The sequence below is a fragment of the Nerophis ophidion genome, linkage group LG08 (assembly GCF_033978795.1).
Source record: "Nerophis ophidion isolate RoL-2023_Sa linkage group LG08, RoL_Noph_v1.0, whole genome shotgun sequence".
In the NCBI taxonomy this organism is placed as follows: Eukaryota; Metazoa; Chordata; class Actinopteri; order Syngnathiformes; family Syngnathidae; genus Nerophis; species Nerophis ophidion.
The window spans coordinates 62,008,129-62,025,287 of NC_084618.1; positions in this window are offsets into that span (position 1 = coordinate 62,008,129).

Consider the following 17,159-nt stretch of genomic DNA (forward strand, 5'->3'; position numbering starts at 1 on the left):
AAATACAGAGTGGGCCAAAATTCTAAACTGAACAAAGCCGCGGGCCAAAGTTGAACAACTCAACCTTTTAATAGGGACCCAAGCAAGTTTTGCGTTGAATATTGAACAAGCAAGGCTTATATAACTTTATAGTGAAATGCAAATTCGAGTTTCAAATAATACTAATAATTTTAAAATAGCAATGGCATATCAAATCAAATTTAAATAGAAATTGAATGCTTCTTTTCTATTTGCAGCCTTCTCAGATAAATATCAAAATAAACTTTTCCCACAGGCTAATAATACATTTTTATATTGTAGCATCCAGGAAGAGGTAGCACTGCAAGGGGTTCTGTGTATTTGTTCTGTTGTATTTATGTTGTGTTACAGTGCGGATGTTCTCCCGAAATTTGCTTGACATTCTCGTTTAGTGTTGGTTCACAGTGTGGCGCATATTTGTAACAGTCTTAAAGTTGTTTATACGGCCACCCTCAGTGTGACCTGTATGGCTGTTGACCAAGCTTGCATTGCATTAGCGTGTGTGTGTGTGTGTAAAAGCCACATATATCATGTGACTAGGCCGGCACGCTGTTGCTACGTAGGAAAAGCGGACGTGACGAAAGGTTTTAGAAGACGCTTGAGGCAGTGCCTTTAAGGCACGCCCCCAATATTGTTGTCCAGATGGGAATCGGGAGAAATTTGGGAGAATGGTTGCCCCCTGTGATTTTTGTGTGGGGCACTGAAAATTGGGAGTCTCCTTGGAAAATGGGGGTGGGTATGAGTATGAGTATTAGCGGTGAATGCGGTGTTACAGCGACACCGCCGCTGTATAATACCGGCAGGCCAGCTCTAATGTTAATTTGATATTGCCTCAAGGGCCAAATGAAAATACACAGCGGGCCAGAGTTTGACACCCATGCTATAGAGCAGGGGTAGGGAACCTATGGCTCTCGAGCCAGATGTGGCTCTTTTGATGACCGCATCTGGCTCACAGATAAATCTCTGCTTAATACGATAAGTAATGAGTACTTCCACTGGTAATCACAGTGTTAAAAATTACGTTCAAAATATAAAACATTCTCATGCGTTTTAATCCTTCCATCCGTTTTCTACCGCACCTGTTCAAGAAGTCGCATTAATGGTATGAAGAATTTTATTTATTTTTGGTCAGCTTCAGAATACCAATGTTATTAAAAATAATAAGAGACTTATCATATTATAAAAATGTCTTACTTAAAAATGCACGCATTTCGTTGTATTCAGTGTTTAAAAAAATATTATTTGGCTCTCACAGAAATACATTTTAAAATATTTGGCTTTCATGGCTCTCTCAGCCAAAAAGGTTCCCGACCCCTGCTATAGAGTATCTTATTCACCATTTGATTGGCAGCAGTTAACGGGTTATGTTTAAAAGCTCATACCAGCATTCTTCCCTGCTTGGCACTCAGCATCAAGGGTTGGAATTGGGGGTTAAATCACCAAAAATGATTCCCGGCCGCTGGTGCTCACTGCTGCCCTCACCTCCCAGGGGGTGAACAAGGGGATGGGTCAAATGCAGAGGACACATTTCACCACACCTAGTGTGTGTGTGACAATCATTGGTACTTTAACTTAATGTAGCAGGTACTTTAGCTAGTATAGTATAGTATAAATGAATTACACTTATCGTTATCATTATTAGTGATAATACTGCTAACATTAACAATATTAAATAATCACATGTATGCACAAAATAAAAAACACGACAGTACACAGTGTTGTCACTATGACAGATGTGACCGCGCTCCAGCGGCCGTGTTCATTCATTGTCTTTACTGTAGCATAAAAAATGCAGATGGCCTTAAAACGCCACAATACTTAGTCACCATATTTAGGTACCCAAAATAAAGACTCCACATAAATATAAATTCAATCGGATCAGAAACATTGGAGGAAACGGGATTAAAACCCGATGCTAACCGCCCATAGAAAATACATGGGTACGGCGAGAAGCTACTATTAGCAAACAAATCCACTTACCAACTCGGGTTAATATCTCAACATTGACACACTCTTTCGTCGCAACTCGGCCCTGATGGTCGGCCACCTGGAACCCTCAAGTTGCTGGCAGGGCCACTCTACCAACCGAGCGATACTGTCCCAAAGGTTGTCATACAATCAGTGATGAGGTCAAAGCATCAGAGCGAAGATGAATGAGGAGACTGACTGGTAAATTTAACTTCTAAGTAAATCCTTAAGATAAAACTGTTTTGAAAACATTTACTTTTGAGCAAATAAATTATATGCATTAATTAAAACATTATAAAATTGTTCCTGGATGACGTTCCGACAATAAAATTGCATATGTGTCCAAAATTTATAATTTCCATCCGTCAGGCTTGTCACTGACAATTTGGTTATGCTTTAGTTTTTCCTCTGTGTTTGTTTTATTTCCTGCCAGCGCTCTTATGTTGGTTCAGTTTCCTGCTTGTCTCCCTGAGCGCTGTTCGCCTTCAGCTGCGAACGCCACCATCAACTCTGGTGGGCCAGAGGACGCTACCTTCAACTCTGGTGGGCCAGAGGACGCTACCTTCAACTCTGGTGGGCCAGAGGACGCCACCATCAACTCTGGTGGGCCAGAGGACGCTACCTTCAACTCTGGTGGGCCAGAGGACGCCACCATCAACTCTGGTGGGCCAGCAGACGCCACCTTCAACTCTGGTGGGCCAGAGGACGCCACCTTCAACTCTGGTGGGCCAGAGGACGCTACCTTCAACTCTGGTGGGCCAGAGGACGCCACAATCAACTCTGGTGGGCCAGCGGACGCCACCTTCAACTCTGGTGGGCCAGAGGACGCCACCTTCAACTCTGGTGGGCCAGAGGACGCTACCTTCAACTCTGGTGGGCCAGAGGACGCCACCTTCAACTCTGGTGGGCCAACGGACGCCACCATCAACTCTGGTGGGCCAGCCGACGCCACCTTCAACTCTGGTGGGCCAGAAGACGCCACCTTCAACTCCGATGGGCCCTCCTACGCCGGGAGACGAGCCGCCTGCTCTTCTGACTCCGACGACATCAGCCTCCTCATCACTGGCGGGCCGTCCCACGGCGTTGCCAGCTTCCTCGTCTCTGGCGGGACGTTCCTCGGCTTCGCCGGCGTCTCCAGCATCGTCACCTCTGCAACCTCCAGCTGGCCTGACGCGGCCATTAGGCGCTGGCATGTAGCCCTCTCGTAAGCCACGGATGTGGCCGTTCCATGAGCGATTGCCTCGCCAAATCCGCCATCACCACCTGACTCTTACCCGCTGGTTGCGGAGACACTTGGCCTGGCGGCCCACCGCCTTCTCCTCCCTCCACCCTCCTGTGACTTTGGTTTTGGTTTTGTTTTTTTGTTTTTTTTCTAGAACGTCTGGTATCAGTTATCGGAAGGGGGGGCTACTGCTGTCAGGCTTGTCACTGACAGTTTGGTTATGTTTTAGTTTTTTGTCTGTTTGTCTTATTTCCTGTCAGCGCTCTTATTCTGGTTCAGGTTCCTCCTTGTCTCCCTGGGCACTGTTTCCCCTCAGTTGTGGCTGATTGGCACCTGGCCACACCTGGTATCAACCAGTTGGCAGTTATTTATACTTGTCTCGCCCTCCAGTCAGTGCTGGAGTATTATCGTTGTATCCTGATAGCTGTGAGCTTTTCCCTGGTTCCTATCTCCTGGTGTGTGGTTTTCCTGCCATCTCTGCATCTTGGGGTTTGTCAACAACACTTTCTGACACCATCCATCCATTTTTTACCTGTTGTCCTTTTCGAACATTTCAAAAATATTGTCACAAAGGTACCTTGGTTTTTGTACACCTCATATTTTGTCGGATTATTTTGACTATCCATCCATCCATTTTCTACCGCTTATTCCCTTTCGGGGTCGCGGGGGGCGCTGGCGCCTATCTCAGCTACAATCGGGCGGAAGGCAGGGTACACCCTGGACAAGTCGCCACCTCATCGCAGGGCTTATTATTTTGACTAAAGTTGCCAAAATTATTCCAAGCAACAAATTACAGTTCTCACCGTTAACAACTGCTCCGGTCTCACCGTGGTAGACTAATTCTCACAAAACAGGAATTATTTGATCATAAATGGAATATTTTCTTCGCTGGAGCATTAAAAAAAATCAATACAGTTTTTATCATTTTCAGACAGCTTCTAGACAGGAAATGACACCCACATATAAACCCTTTTAATCCAATCATGTAGACATAACATTGAAAATAAGACATACTGCAGTACTTGAGAAGCCATGGTCTCATTTAGTGACCAATACAACTGCAGCAGTATTATTTTAAATGATTTTAGACATGTTTATGCTTATGTATCTTTTGAATATGTATTTAACTAGAGATTTAAGAGTATACCTAACGGGACGACTGTCCGTTTCCCATGAACTGCATCATTCTGTGAACTCAACTGCCCAGACAAAGAATCCCGGGTTTAATGTATCAAAGTTGCAAATGCTAGCACTTAGTTAAAACAGTTGAGAAAATAGTACAAAATGGCGTGTGGGTCTTTACGAAAGACAAAAGTAATGTTAAATGTTAAATGAGCCATCTCAGTCATTAAGTACTCTGATCAGATTACGAAATAACATAGGCAAACCTTATGTTATTTTTGATATGTTTATTATTAGTCAAATAATTACTTCAAAAAATTTATTATATTAACCTAAAGCTCTGCAATGCGTTTCCTGCTGTTATCACAAAGCCCCCCATTTAAACCTTCCTGAATAGAATGAATGGGTGGCAAATATTTAAAATGTATTGCATTGAAATTATAACAGATATGTTAAGATCCGTACTCTGATCTTCCCACATTATGGTTTATTGTTCCATTTTTGTATCACCCTGTTTGACGTCTTTATTTCCTGTTTAGTCTGTCACCATGGTAGCTCATTAGTTCACCTGCCCCTTGTTATCCACGCACACCTGTTTTCTTCTAATCACCTCCCTTATTTAAACTCGCCCATTTTCGTTATTCATTCTCGGATCCTAATTTGCCTACGTGCTACAGTGACGACTCTCATCCTTCTATCGTATGTATTTTCTCGCTAGCTCCCACACTATGCCACTTGTTTATTCCAGTTTTCATACTGATGATTTGTTTTCTCGTTTGTGCCCTTGAGCCAAGTTTTAGTTTCCTAGTGTTATCCTAGCTTTCACGCTAGCGTCTTTTGTTTGCCTTCTCTTTACACCAGTGTTTTTGTTCCTAGCCTTTTATTATTTAATAAATCCATTTATATCATACCTTTGCTGTGTTCTGCTTCGACGCGTCCTTGCAAGAAGACTCCTCACAAGATAATGAGAAAAGCAGCAGTACCGTGAATATTGCAGACATGTTTGGACTCATAATGCTGCACAGTTTAAAAAGAATCTGACATCAATAAGTCAATACATGAGAAATATTATCTGCAGATGTAAGTATGATGCAGTGAAGCTGTTCACTGATGCCAACTACAAACTCCGTTTCCATATGAGTTGGGAAATTGTGTTAGATGTAAATATAAACGGAATACAATGATTTGCAAATCATTTTCAACCCATATTCAGTTGAATATGCTACAAAGACAACATATTTGATGTTCAAACTGATAAACATTTTTTTTTTTGCAAATAATCATTAACTTTTGAATCTGATGCCAGCAACACGTGACAAAGAAGTTGGGAAAGGTGGCAATAAATACCGATAAAGTTGAGGAATGATCATCAAAGATGATCAAAGATCAAAGAAAGAGTCTGCTGCTGGAATTGTTATTTTCCTGAAGGAACTCTCCTGAAGGAATCAATAAAGTACTATCTATCTATCTATCCATCTATCTATCTATCTATCTATCTATCTATCTATCTATCTATCTATCTATCTATCTATCTATCTATCTATCTATCTATCTATCTATCTATCTATCTATCTATCTATCTATCTATCTATCTATCTATCTATCTATCTATCTATCTATCTATCTATCTATCCATCCATCCATCCATCCATCCATCCATCCATCCATCCATCCATCCATCCATCCATCCATCCATCCATCCATCCATCCATCCATCCATCCATCCATCTATCTATCTATCTATCTATCTATCTATCTATCTATCTATCTATCTATCTATCTATCTATCTATCAAACACCTATTTGGAACATCCCACAGGTTTGCAGGCTAATTGGGAAAAGGTGGGTGCCATGATTGGGTATAAAAGCAGCTTCCGTGAAATGCTCAGTCATTCACAAACAACGACGGGGCAAAGGTCACCACTTTGTAAACAAATGCGTGAGCAAATAGTCAAACAGTTTAAGAACAACATTTCTCAACGGTCTATTGCAAGGAATTTAGGATTTTCACCATCTACGGTCCGTAATACCATCAAAAGGTTCAGAGAATCTGGAGAAATCACTGAACATAAGCGATGATATAACAGACGTTCGTTCCCTCAGGCGGTACTGCATCAAAAAGTGACATCAGTGTGTAAAGGATATCACCACATGGGCTCAGGAACACTTCATAAAACCACCGTCAGTAACTACAGTTTGTCGCTACATCTGTAAGTGCAAGTTAAAACTCTACTATGCAAAGCCAAAGCCATTTATCAACGACACCCATAATTGCGCCGGCTTCTCTGGGCCCGAGCTCAGCTAAGATGGACTGCTGCTAAGTGGAAAATGTGTTCTGTGGTCTGACGAGTCCACATTTCAAATTGTTTTTTGGAAACGATGAACGTCGTGTCCTCCGGACCAAAGACGAAAAGAACCATCAGGATTGTTATAGGAGCGAAATGTTCAAAAGCCAGCGTCTGGGATGGTTTGGGGGTGCATTAGTGCCCAAGACATAGGTAACTTACACATCTGTGAAGGCACCGTTAATGCTGAAAGGTGCATACAGGTTTTGGAGCAACATGTGTTGCCATCCAAGCATTGTTATCTTGGACGCCCTTGCTTATTTCAGCAAGACAATATCAAGTCACTCGTTACAACAGCGTGGCTTCATAGTGAAAGAGTGCGGGTACCAGACTGACCTGCTGTAGTCCAGACCTGTCTCCCATTGAAAATGTGTGGCGCATTATGAAGCCTAAAATACAACAACGGAGACCCCGGACTGTTGAACAACTTAAGCTGTACATAAAACAAGAATTGGAAAGAATTCCACCTGAAAAGCTTCAAAAATGTGTTTCCTCAGTTCCCAAAGGTTTATTGATTGTTGTTAAACGAAAAGTAGATGTAACACAGTGGTGGACATGCCCTTTCCCAACTACTTGGGCACATGTTGCAGCCATGAAATTCTAAGTTAATTATTATTTGCAAAAAAAACAAACAAAGTTTATGAGTTTGAACATCAAATATCTTGTCTTTGTAGTGCATTCAACTGAAAATGGGTTGAAAAGGATTTGCAAATCATTGTATTCCGTTTATATTTACATCTAACACAATTTCCTAACTCATATTGAAACGGGGTTTGTACAATAATAGCAATATTGTTGAATCAACCCTCAGATGCACACGTTGGGTCCACAATCATCCCACGGGTTGGTATTCTTCAAAATCTTTCAAATTAAAACCTGTAATAAACATTCCAGGTATTCTTTATAAAATATGTTTGAGACATGATTCCATTTGCATTTTTAAGTATTTTTTAATTAATTTTAAGACGTTGCAGTTTTTGTGTCACGACAAACTTTTCCACGTGGGGTCAAAAATGACCCAAAGCAGTTCTTATGGAATCTTCTATGAACGTGTTTTTCTTACCAACTCTGACTGTCCCATTTACACATCTGATGCATCTGGCCATCAAACAGGAAGGAGAGTCAGGTGACTAGTTGTATTTGGTGGCCATGTTGGTAGGAGAGTCAGGTGACTAGTTGTGTTTGGTGGCCATGTTGGCAGGAGAGTCAGGTGACTAGTTGTGTTTGGTGGCCATGTTAGTAGGAGAGTCAGGTGACTAGTTGTGTTTGGTGGCCATGTTAGTAGGAGAGAAACGTGACTAGTTGTGTTTGGTGGCCATGTTGGCAGGAGAGTCAGGTGACTAGTTGTGTTTGGTGGCCATGTTGGTAGGAGAGTCAGGTGACTAGTTGTGTTTGGTGGCCATGTTGGCAGGAGAGTCAGGTGACTAGTTGTGTTTGGTGGCCATGTTGGTAGGAGAGTCAGGTGACTAGTTGTGTTTAGTGGCCATGTTGGTAGGAGAGTCAGGTGACTAGTTGTGTTTGGTGGCCATGTTGGCAGGAGAGTCAGGTGACTAGTTGTGTTTGGTGGCCATGTTAGTAGGAGAGAAACGTGACTAGTTGTGTTTGGTGGCCATGTTAGTAGGAGAGTCAGGTGACTAGTTGTGGTTGGTGGCCATGTTAGTAGGAGAGAAACGTGACTAGTTGTGTTTGGTGGCCATGTTAGTAGGAGAGAAACGTGACTAGTTGTGTTTGGTGGCCATGTTGGTAGGAGAGTCAGGTGACTAGTTGTGTTTGGTGGCCATGTTGGCAGGAGAGTCAGGTGACTAGTTGTGTTTGGTGGCCATGTTAGTAGGAGGGTCAGGTGACTAGTTGTGTTTGGTGGCCATGTTAGTAGGAGAGTCAGGTGACTAGTTGTGTTTGGTGGCCATGTTAGTAGGAGAGTCAGGTGACTAGTTGTGTTTGGTGGCCATGTTAGCAGGAGAGTCAGGTGACTAGTTGTGTTTGGTGGCCATGTTAGTAGGAGAGTCAGGTGACTAGTTGTGTTTGGTGGCCATGTTAGCAGGAGAGTCAGGTGACTAGTTGTGTTTGGTGGCCATGTTAGTAGGAGAGTCAGGTGACTAGTTGTGTTTGGTGGCCATGTTGGCAGGAGAGTCAGGTGACTAGTTGTGTTTGGTGGCCATGTTGGCAGGAGAGTCCGGTGAGTAGTTGTTTGGTGGCCATGTTGGCAGGAGAGTCAGGTGACTAGTTGTGTTTGGTGGCCATGTTAGTAGGAGAGAAACGTGACTAGTTGTGTTTGGTGGCCATGTTGGCAGGAGAGTCAGGTGACTAGTTGTGTTTGGTGGCCATGTTGGTAGGAGAGTCAGGTGACTAGTTGTGTTTGGTGGCCATGTTGGCAGGAGAGTCAGGTGACTAGTTGTGTTTGGTGGCCATGTTGGTAGGAGAGTCAGGTGACTAGTTGTGTTTAGTGGCCATGTTGGTAGGAGAGTCAGGTGACTAGTTGTGTTTGGTGGCCATGTTGGCAGGAGAGTCAGGTGACTAGTTGTGGTTGGTGGCCATGTTAGTAGGAGAGAAACGTGACTAGTTGTGTTTGGTGGCCATGTTAGTAGGAGAGAAACGTGACTAGTTGTGTTTGGTGGCCATGTTGGTAGGAGAGTCAGGTGACTAGTTGTGTTTGGTGGCCATGTTGGCAGGAGAGTCAGGTGACTAGTTGTGTTTGGTGGCCATGTTAGTAGGAGGGTCAGGTGACTAGTTGTGTTTGGTGGCCATGTTAGTAGGAGAGTCAGGTGACTAGTTGTGTTTGGTGGCCATGTTAGCAGGAGAGTCAGGTGACTAGTTGTGTTTGGTGGCCATGTTAGTAGGAGAGTCAGGTGACTAGTTGTGTTTGGTGGCCATGTTAGCAGGAGAGTCAGGTGACTAGTTGTGTTTGGTGGCCATGTTGGCAGGAGAGTCCGGTGAGTAGTTGTTTGGTGGCCATGTTGGCAGGAGAGTCAGGTGACTAGTTGTGTTTGGTGGCCATGTTAGTAGGAGAGAAACGTGACTAGTTGTGTTTGGTGGCCATGTTGGCAGGAGAGTCAGGTGAGTAGTTGTTTGGTGGCCATGTTGGCAGGAGAGTCAGGTGACTAGTTGTGTTAGGTGGCCATGTTAGTAGGAGAGAAACGTGACTAGTTGTGTTTGGTGGCCATGTTAGTAGGAGAGTCAGGTGACTAGTTGTGTTTGGTGGCCATGTTGGCAGGAGAGTCAGGTGACTAGTTGTATTTGGTGGCCATGTTGGTAGGAGAGTCAGGTGACTAGTTGTGGTTGGTGGCCATGTTAGTAGGAGAGAAACGTGACTAGTTGTGTTTGGTGGCCATGTTGGCAGGAGAGTCCGGTGACTAGTTGTATTTGGTGGCCATGTTGGTAGGAGAGTCAGGTGACTAGTTGTGGTTGGTGGCCATGTTAGTAGGAGAGAAACGTGACTAGTTGTGTTTGGTGGCCATGTTGGCAGGAGAGTCAGGTGACTAGTTGTGTTTAGTGGCCATGTTGGTAGGAGAGTCAGGTGACTAGTTGTGTTTGGTGGCCATGTTGGCAGGAGAGTCAGGTGACTAGTTGTGGTTGGTGGCCATGTTAGTAGGAGAGAAACGTGACTAGTTGTGTTTGGTGGCCATGTTGGTAGGAGAGTCAGGTGTCTAGTTGTGTTTGGTGGCCATGTTGGCAGGAGAGTCAGGTGACTAGTTGTGTTTGGTGGCCATGTTAGTAGGAGAGTCAGGTGACTAGTTGTGTTTGGTGGCCATGTTGGTAGGAGAGTCAGGTGACTAGTTGTGTTTGGTGGCCATGTTGGTAGGAGAGTCAGGTGACTAGTTGTGTTTGGTGGCCATGTTGGCAGGAGAGTCAGGTGACTAGTTGTGTTTGGTGGCCATGTTGGTAGGAGAGTCAGGTGACTAGTTGTGTTTAGTGGCCATGTTGGTAGGAGAGTCAGGTGACTAGTTGTGTTTGGTGGCCATGTTAGTAGGAGAGAAACGTGACTAGTTGTGTTTGGTGGCCATGTTGGCAGGAGAGTCAGGTGACTAGTTGTGTTTGGTGGCCATGTTGGTAGGAGAGTCAGGTGACTAGTTGTGTTTGGTGGCCATGTTGGCAGGAGAGTCAGGTGACTAGTTGTGTTTGGTGGCCATGTTGGTAGGAGAGTCAGGTGACTAGTTGTGTTTAGTGGCCATGTTGGTAGGAGAGTCAGGTGACTAGTTGTGTTTGGTGGCCATGTTGGCAGGAGAGTCAGGTGACTAGTTGTGGTTGGTGGCCATGTTAGTAGGAGAGAAACGTGACTAGTTGTGTTTGGTGGCCATGTTAGTAGGAGAGAAACGTGACTAGTTGTGTTTGGTGGCCATGTTGGTAGGAGAGTCAGGTGACTAGTTGTGTTTGGTGGCCATGTTGGCAGGAGAGTCAGGTGACTAGTTGTGTTTGGTGGCCATGTTAGTAGGAGGGTCAGGTGACTAGTTGTGTTTGGTGGCCATGTTAGTAGGAGAGTCAGGTGACTAGTTGTGTTTGGTGGCCATGTTAGCAGGAGAGTCATGTGACTAGTTGTGTTTGGTGGCCATGTTAGTAGGAGAGTCAGGTGACTAGTTGTGTTTGGTGGCCATGTTAGCAGGAGAGTCAGGTGACTAGTTGTGTTTGGTGGCCATGTTGGCAGGAGAGTCCGGTGAGTAGTTGTTTGGTGGCCATGTTGGCAGGAGAGTCAGGTGACTAGTTGTGTTTGGTGGCCATGTTAGTAGGAGAGAAACGTGACTAGTTGTGTTTGGTGGCCATGTTGGCAGGAGAGTCAGGTGAGTAGTTGTTTGGTGGCCATGTTGGCAGGAGAGTCAGGTGACTAGTTGTGTTAGGTGGCCATGTTAGTAGGAGAGAAACGTGACTAGTTGTGTTTGGTGGCCATGTTAGTAGGAGAGTCAGGTGACTAGTTGTGTTTGGTGGCCATGTTGGCAGGAGAGTCAGGTGACTAGTTGTGGTTGGTGGCCATGTAGTAGGAGAGAAACGTGACTAGTTGTGTTTGGTGGCCATGTTAGTAGGAGAGAAACGTGACTAGTTGTGTTTGGTGGCCATGTTGGTAGGAGAGTCAGGTGACTAGTTGTGTTTGGTGGCCATGTTGGCAGGAGAGTCAGGTGACTAGTTGTGGTTGGTGGCCATGTTAGTAGGAGAGAAACGTGACTAGTTGTGTTTGGTGGCCATGTTAGTAGGAGAGAAACGTGACTAGTTGTGTTTGGTGGCCATGTTGGTAGGAGAGTCAGGTGACTAGTTGTGTTTGGTGGCCATGTTGGCAGGAGAGTCAGGTGACTAGTTGTGTTTGGTGGCCATGTTAGTAGGAGGGTCAGGTGACTAGTTGTGTTTGGTGGCCATGTTAGTAGGAGAGTCAGGTGACTAGTTGTGTTTGGTGGCCATGTTAGCAGGAGAGTCAGGTGACTAGTTGTGTTTGGTGGCCATGTTAGTAGGAGAGTCAGGTGACTAGTTGTGTTTGGTGGCCATGTTAGCAGGAGAGTCAGGTGACTAGTTGTGTTTGGTGGCCATGTTGGCAGGAGAGTCCGGTGAGTAGTTGTTTGGTGGCCATGTTGGCAGGAGAGTCAGGTGACTAGTTGTGTTTGGTGGCCATGTTAGTAGGAGAGAAACGTGACTAGTTGTGTTTGGTGGCCATGTTGGCAGGAGAGTCAGGTGAGTAGTTGTTTGGTGGCCATGTTGGCAGGAGAGTCAGGTGACTAGTTGTGTTAGGTGGCCATGTTAGTAGGAGAGAAACGTGACTAGTTGTGTTTGGTGGCCATGTTAGTAGGAGAGTCAGGTGACTAGTTGTGTTTGGTGGCCATGTTGGCAGGAGAGTCAGGTGACTAGTTGTATTTGGTGGCCATGTTGGTAGGAGAGTCAGGTGACTAGTTGTGGTTGGTGGCCATGTTAGTAGGAGAGAAACGTGACTAGTTGTGTTTGGTGGCCATGTTGGCAGGAGAGTCCGGTGACTAGTTGTATTTGGTGGCCATGTTGGTAGGAGAGTCAGGTGACTAGTTGTGGTTGGTGGCCATGTTAGTAGGAGAGAAACGTGACTAGTTGTGTTTGGTGGCCATGTTGGCAGGAGAGTCAGGTGACTAGTTGTGTTTAGTGGCCATGTTGGTAGGAGAGTCAGGTGACTAGTTGTGTTTGGTGGCCATGTTGGCAGGAGAGTCAGGTGACTAGTTGTGGTTGGTGGCCATGTTAGTAGGAGAGAAACGTGACTAGTTGTGTTTGGTGGCCATGTTAGTAGGAGAGAAACGTGACTAGTTGTGTTTGGTGGCCATGTTGGTAGGAGAGTCAGGTGTCTAGTTGTGTTTGGTGGCCATGTTGGCAGGAGAGTCAGGTGACTAGTTGTGTTTGGTGGCCATGTTAGTAGGAGAGTCAGGTGACTAGTTGTGTTTGGTGGCCATGTTGGTAGGAGAGTCAGGTGACTAGTTGTGTTTGGTGGCCATGTTAGTAGGAGAGAAACGTGACTAGTTGTGTTTGGTGGCCATGTTGGCAGGAGAGTCAGGTGACTAGTTGTGTTTGGTGGCCATGTTGGTAGGAGAGTCAGGTGACTAGTTGTGTTTGGTGGCCATGTTGGCAGGAGAGTCAGGTGACTAGTTGTGTTTGGTCGCCATGTTGGTAGGAGAGTCAGGTGACTAGTTGTGTTTAGTGGCCATGTTGGTAGGAGAGTCAGGTGACTAGTTGTGTTTGGTGGCCATGTTGGCAGGAGAGTCAGGTGACTAGTTGTGGTTGGTGGCCATGTTAGTAGGAGAGAAACGTGACTAGTTGTGTTTGGTGGCCATGTTAGTAGGAGAGAAACGTGACTAGTTGTGTTTGGCGGCCATGTTGGTAGGAGAGTCAGGTGACTAGTTGTGTTTGGTGGCCATGTTGGCAGGAGAGTCAGGTGACTAGTTGTGTTTGGTGGCCATGTTAGTAGGAGGGTCAGGTGACTAGTTGTGTTTGGTGGCCATGTTAGTAGGAGAGTCAGGTGACTAGTTGTGTTTGGTGGCCATGTTAGCAGGAGAGTCAGGTGACTAGTTGTGTTTGGTGGCCATGTTAGTAGGAGAGTCAGGTGACTAGTTGTGTTTGGTGGCCATGTTAGCAGGAGAGTCAGGTGACTAGTTGTGTTTGGTGGCCATGTTGGCAGGAGAGTCCGGTGAGTAGTTGTTTGGTGGCCATGTTGGCAGGAGAGTCAGGTGACTAGTTGTGTTTGGTGGCCATGTTAGTAGGAGAGAAACGTGACTAGTTGTGTTTGGTGGCCATGTTGGCAGGAGAGTCAGGTGAGTAGTTGTTTGGTGGCCATGTTGGCAGGAGAGTCAGGTGACTAGTTGTGTTAGGTGGCCATGTTAGTAGGAGAGAAACGTGACTAGTTGTGTTTGGTGGCCATGTTAGTAGGAGAGTCAGGTGACTAGTTGTGTTTGGTGGCCATGTTGGCAGGAGAGTCCGGTGACTAGTTGTATTTGGTGGCCATGTTGGTAGGAGAGTCAGGTGACTAGTTGTGGTTGGTGGCCATGTTAGTAGGAGAGAAACGTGACTAGTTGTGTTTGGTGGCCATGTTGGCAGGAGAGTCAGGTGACTAGTTGTGTTTAGTGGCCATGTTGGTAGGAGAGTCAGGTGACTAGTTGTGTTTGGTGGCCATGTTGGCAGGAGAGTCAGGTGACTAGTTGTGGTTGGTGGCCATGTTAGTAGGAGAGAAACGTGACTAGTTGTGTTTGGTGGCCATGTTAGTAGGAGAGAAACGTGACTAGTTGTGTTTGGTGGCCATGTTGGTAGGAGAGTCAGGTGTCTAGTTGTGTTTGGTGGCCATGTTGGCAGGAGAGTCAGGTGACTAGTTGTGTTTGGTGGCCATGTTAGTAGGAGAGTCAGGTGACTAGTTGTGTTTGGTGGCCATGTTGGTAGGAGAGTCAGGTGACTAGTTGTGTTTAGTGGCCATGTTGGTAGGAGAGTCAGGTGACTAGTTGTGTTTAATGGCCATGTTAGTAGGAAAGAAACGTGACTAGTTGTGTTTGGTGGCCATGTTGGCAGGAGAGTCAGGTGAGTAGTTGTTTGGTGGCCATGTTGGCAGGAGAGTCAGGTGACTAGTTGTGTTAGGTGGCCATGTTAGCAGGAGAGTCAGGTGACTAGTTGTGTTTGGTGGCCATGTTAGTAGGAGAGTCAGGTGACTAGTTGTGTTTGGTGGCCATGTTGGCAGGAGAGTCCGGTGACTAGTTGTGTTTGGTGGCCATGTTAGTAGGAGAGTCAGGTGACTAGTTGTGTTTGGTGGCCATGTTGGTAGGAGAGTCAGGTGACTAGTTGTGTTTGGTGGCCATTTTAGTAGGAGGGTCAGGTGAGTAGTTGTGTTTGGTGGCCATTTTAGTAGGAGGGTCAGGTGACTAGTTGTGTTTGGTGGCCATGTTGGCAGGAGAGTCAGGTGACTAGTTGTGTTTGGTGGCCATGCAGGCAGGATAGAAAGATGACTTGTTGTGTTTGGTGGCCATGTTGGTAGGAGAGAAACGTGACTAGTGGTGTTTGGTGGCCATGTTGGCTGGAAAGTCAGGTGACTAGTTGTTTGGTGGCCATGTTGGCAGGAGAGTCAGGTGACTACTTGTGTTAGGTGCCCATTTTGGCAGCAGAGTCCGGTGACTCGTTGTTTGGTGGCCATGATGGCAGGAGAGTCAGGTGACTAGTTGTGTTTGGCGGCCATGTTAGTAGGAGAGTCAGGTGACTCATTGTTTGGTGGCCATGTTGGCAGGAAAGAAACGTGACAAGTTGAGTTTGGGGGCCTTGTAGGCAGGAGAAGCAGCAGATAAAATGAATGTACCATGTTAGATTCCAACATTCAGAGTTTACTACACATTTGACTCACACACATATTGGAGAGATACAACACAAAATGTATGGGAAGACATAATCAATTTGTATAATGCACCTGCCATGGTTTTTACATCAATTATGATCCATAAGAATGTAAAACGTTCCAGATTTTACAGTATTTGAAATGAACTCATTAGCTTTCTGTTGTCCTACAGTCTTTACTGGATCAGATGGTGAGACTGCTGACATCAGATTTGTAAGTGGGACAGTCAGAGTTACTACGAATCAAAGGTTTATAGAAGATTCCATAAGGGCTGCTTGGGGTAAATTTTGACCCTGCTTGCGGGAGAGTGTGTAGGGATATAAAAACTGCAAATCCTTGATGTTACTGAAAAAAAAAAACATCTACATGACCTAATTTCACAAACATACAGAGCCTCAAAAGGAACATGGAGATCTCGCACAAGGTTTGTTTCCTATGTCAGTGAACCGGAAGTAAAACAGACACAGCGATGGTGAACCGGAAGTGAAACAGACAGTGATGGCGGAGCGGGAGCATGCGGGAGCCTACCCTACATCTGTGCTACGACGAGAAAGCCCCCTCGCCTTGAGTATTCTTTTCAGATATCTCTCACTTATGTTAAAGCAATGCCTACGTGCAAAAACGGATTTGATGTCTTTATATGTTAGGCCAATACTAAAATAGAAATCAATAAACTTCTCCCACGGATGATGGGTAGGCTCCTCCATCGCTTTGTCTGCTTCACTTCCGGTTCACCATCGCTTTTTCTGTTTTACTTCAGGTTCACTGACATAGTCAATCAATGTTTATTTATATAGCCCTAAATCACAAATGTCTCAAAGGACTGTACAAACCATTACGACTACGACATCCTCGGAAGAACCCACATAAGGGCAAGGAAAACTCACACCCAGTGGGCAGGGAGAATTCACACCCAGTGGGACGCCAGTGACAATGCTGACTATGAGAAACCTTGGAGAGGACCTCAAATGTGGACAACCCTCCCCCCCCCCCTCTAGGGGACCGAAAGCAATGGATGTCGAGCGATTGATTGATTGATTGATTAATTGATTGATTGACTTCAGGTTCACTGACATAGGAGAAAAACTTTTTGCGAGATTTTGCAAAAAGTATTACACGATCTCGCAAAACTTTTTTTCCCTCCATGTCCCTTTAGGGGCTCCGTACAAACATGTTTTATGAAGAATGCCTGCATAAAAAAAAAAAAACCAAAAAAAAAACCTCTTTGTTTTAAAATATTTTGAAGAATAACAACCCAGTTATTGCAGAAAACGCATTGATTTTGATTGGGGTCCTTTTTGACCCCACTCGTGGAAGAGTGTTGGTATTGGTAGGTTGTGCATCCAAGGGTAAATACCCGACAGCGTCAATATAACAAGTACACTACCAACCACATTGTGAAGTATGCGGACAACACAACAGTAGTGGGCCTCATCCGTGACAACAACGACATGGACTTCAGGGAGGAGGTGAAACATATAGTTGACTGGAGCAGAATCAACAACCTGGTCCTGAATGTCGACAATACCAAGGAGACCATCGTCGACTTCAGGAAGCAACAGTCTAACCACACTCCACTCTTCATCAACAGCACAGCGGTGGAGATGGTAAGCGGCACCAAGTTCCTGGGGGTGCAGATAACTGACAATATGACCTGGTCCCTACACAACGGAGCGCTTGTAAAAAG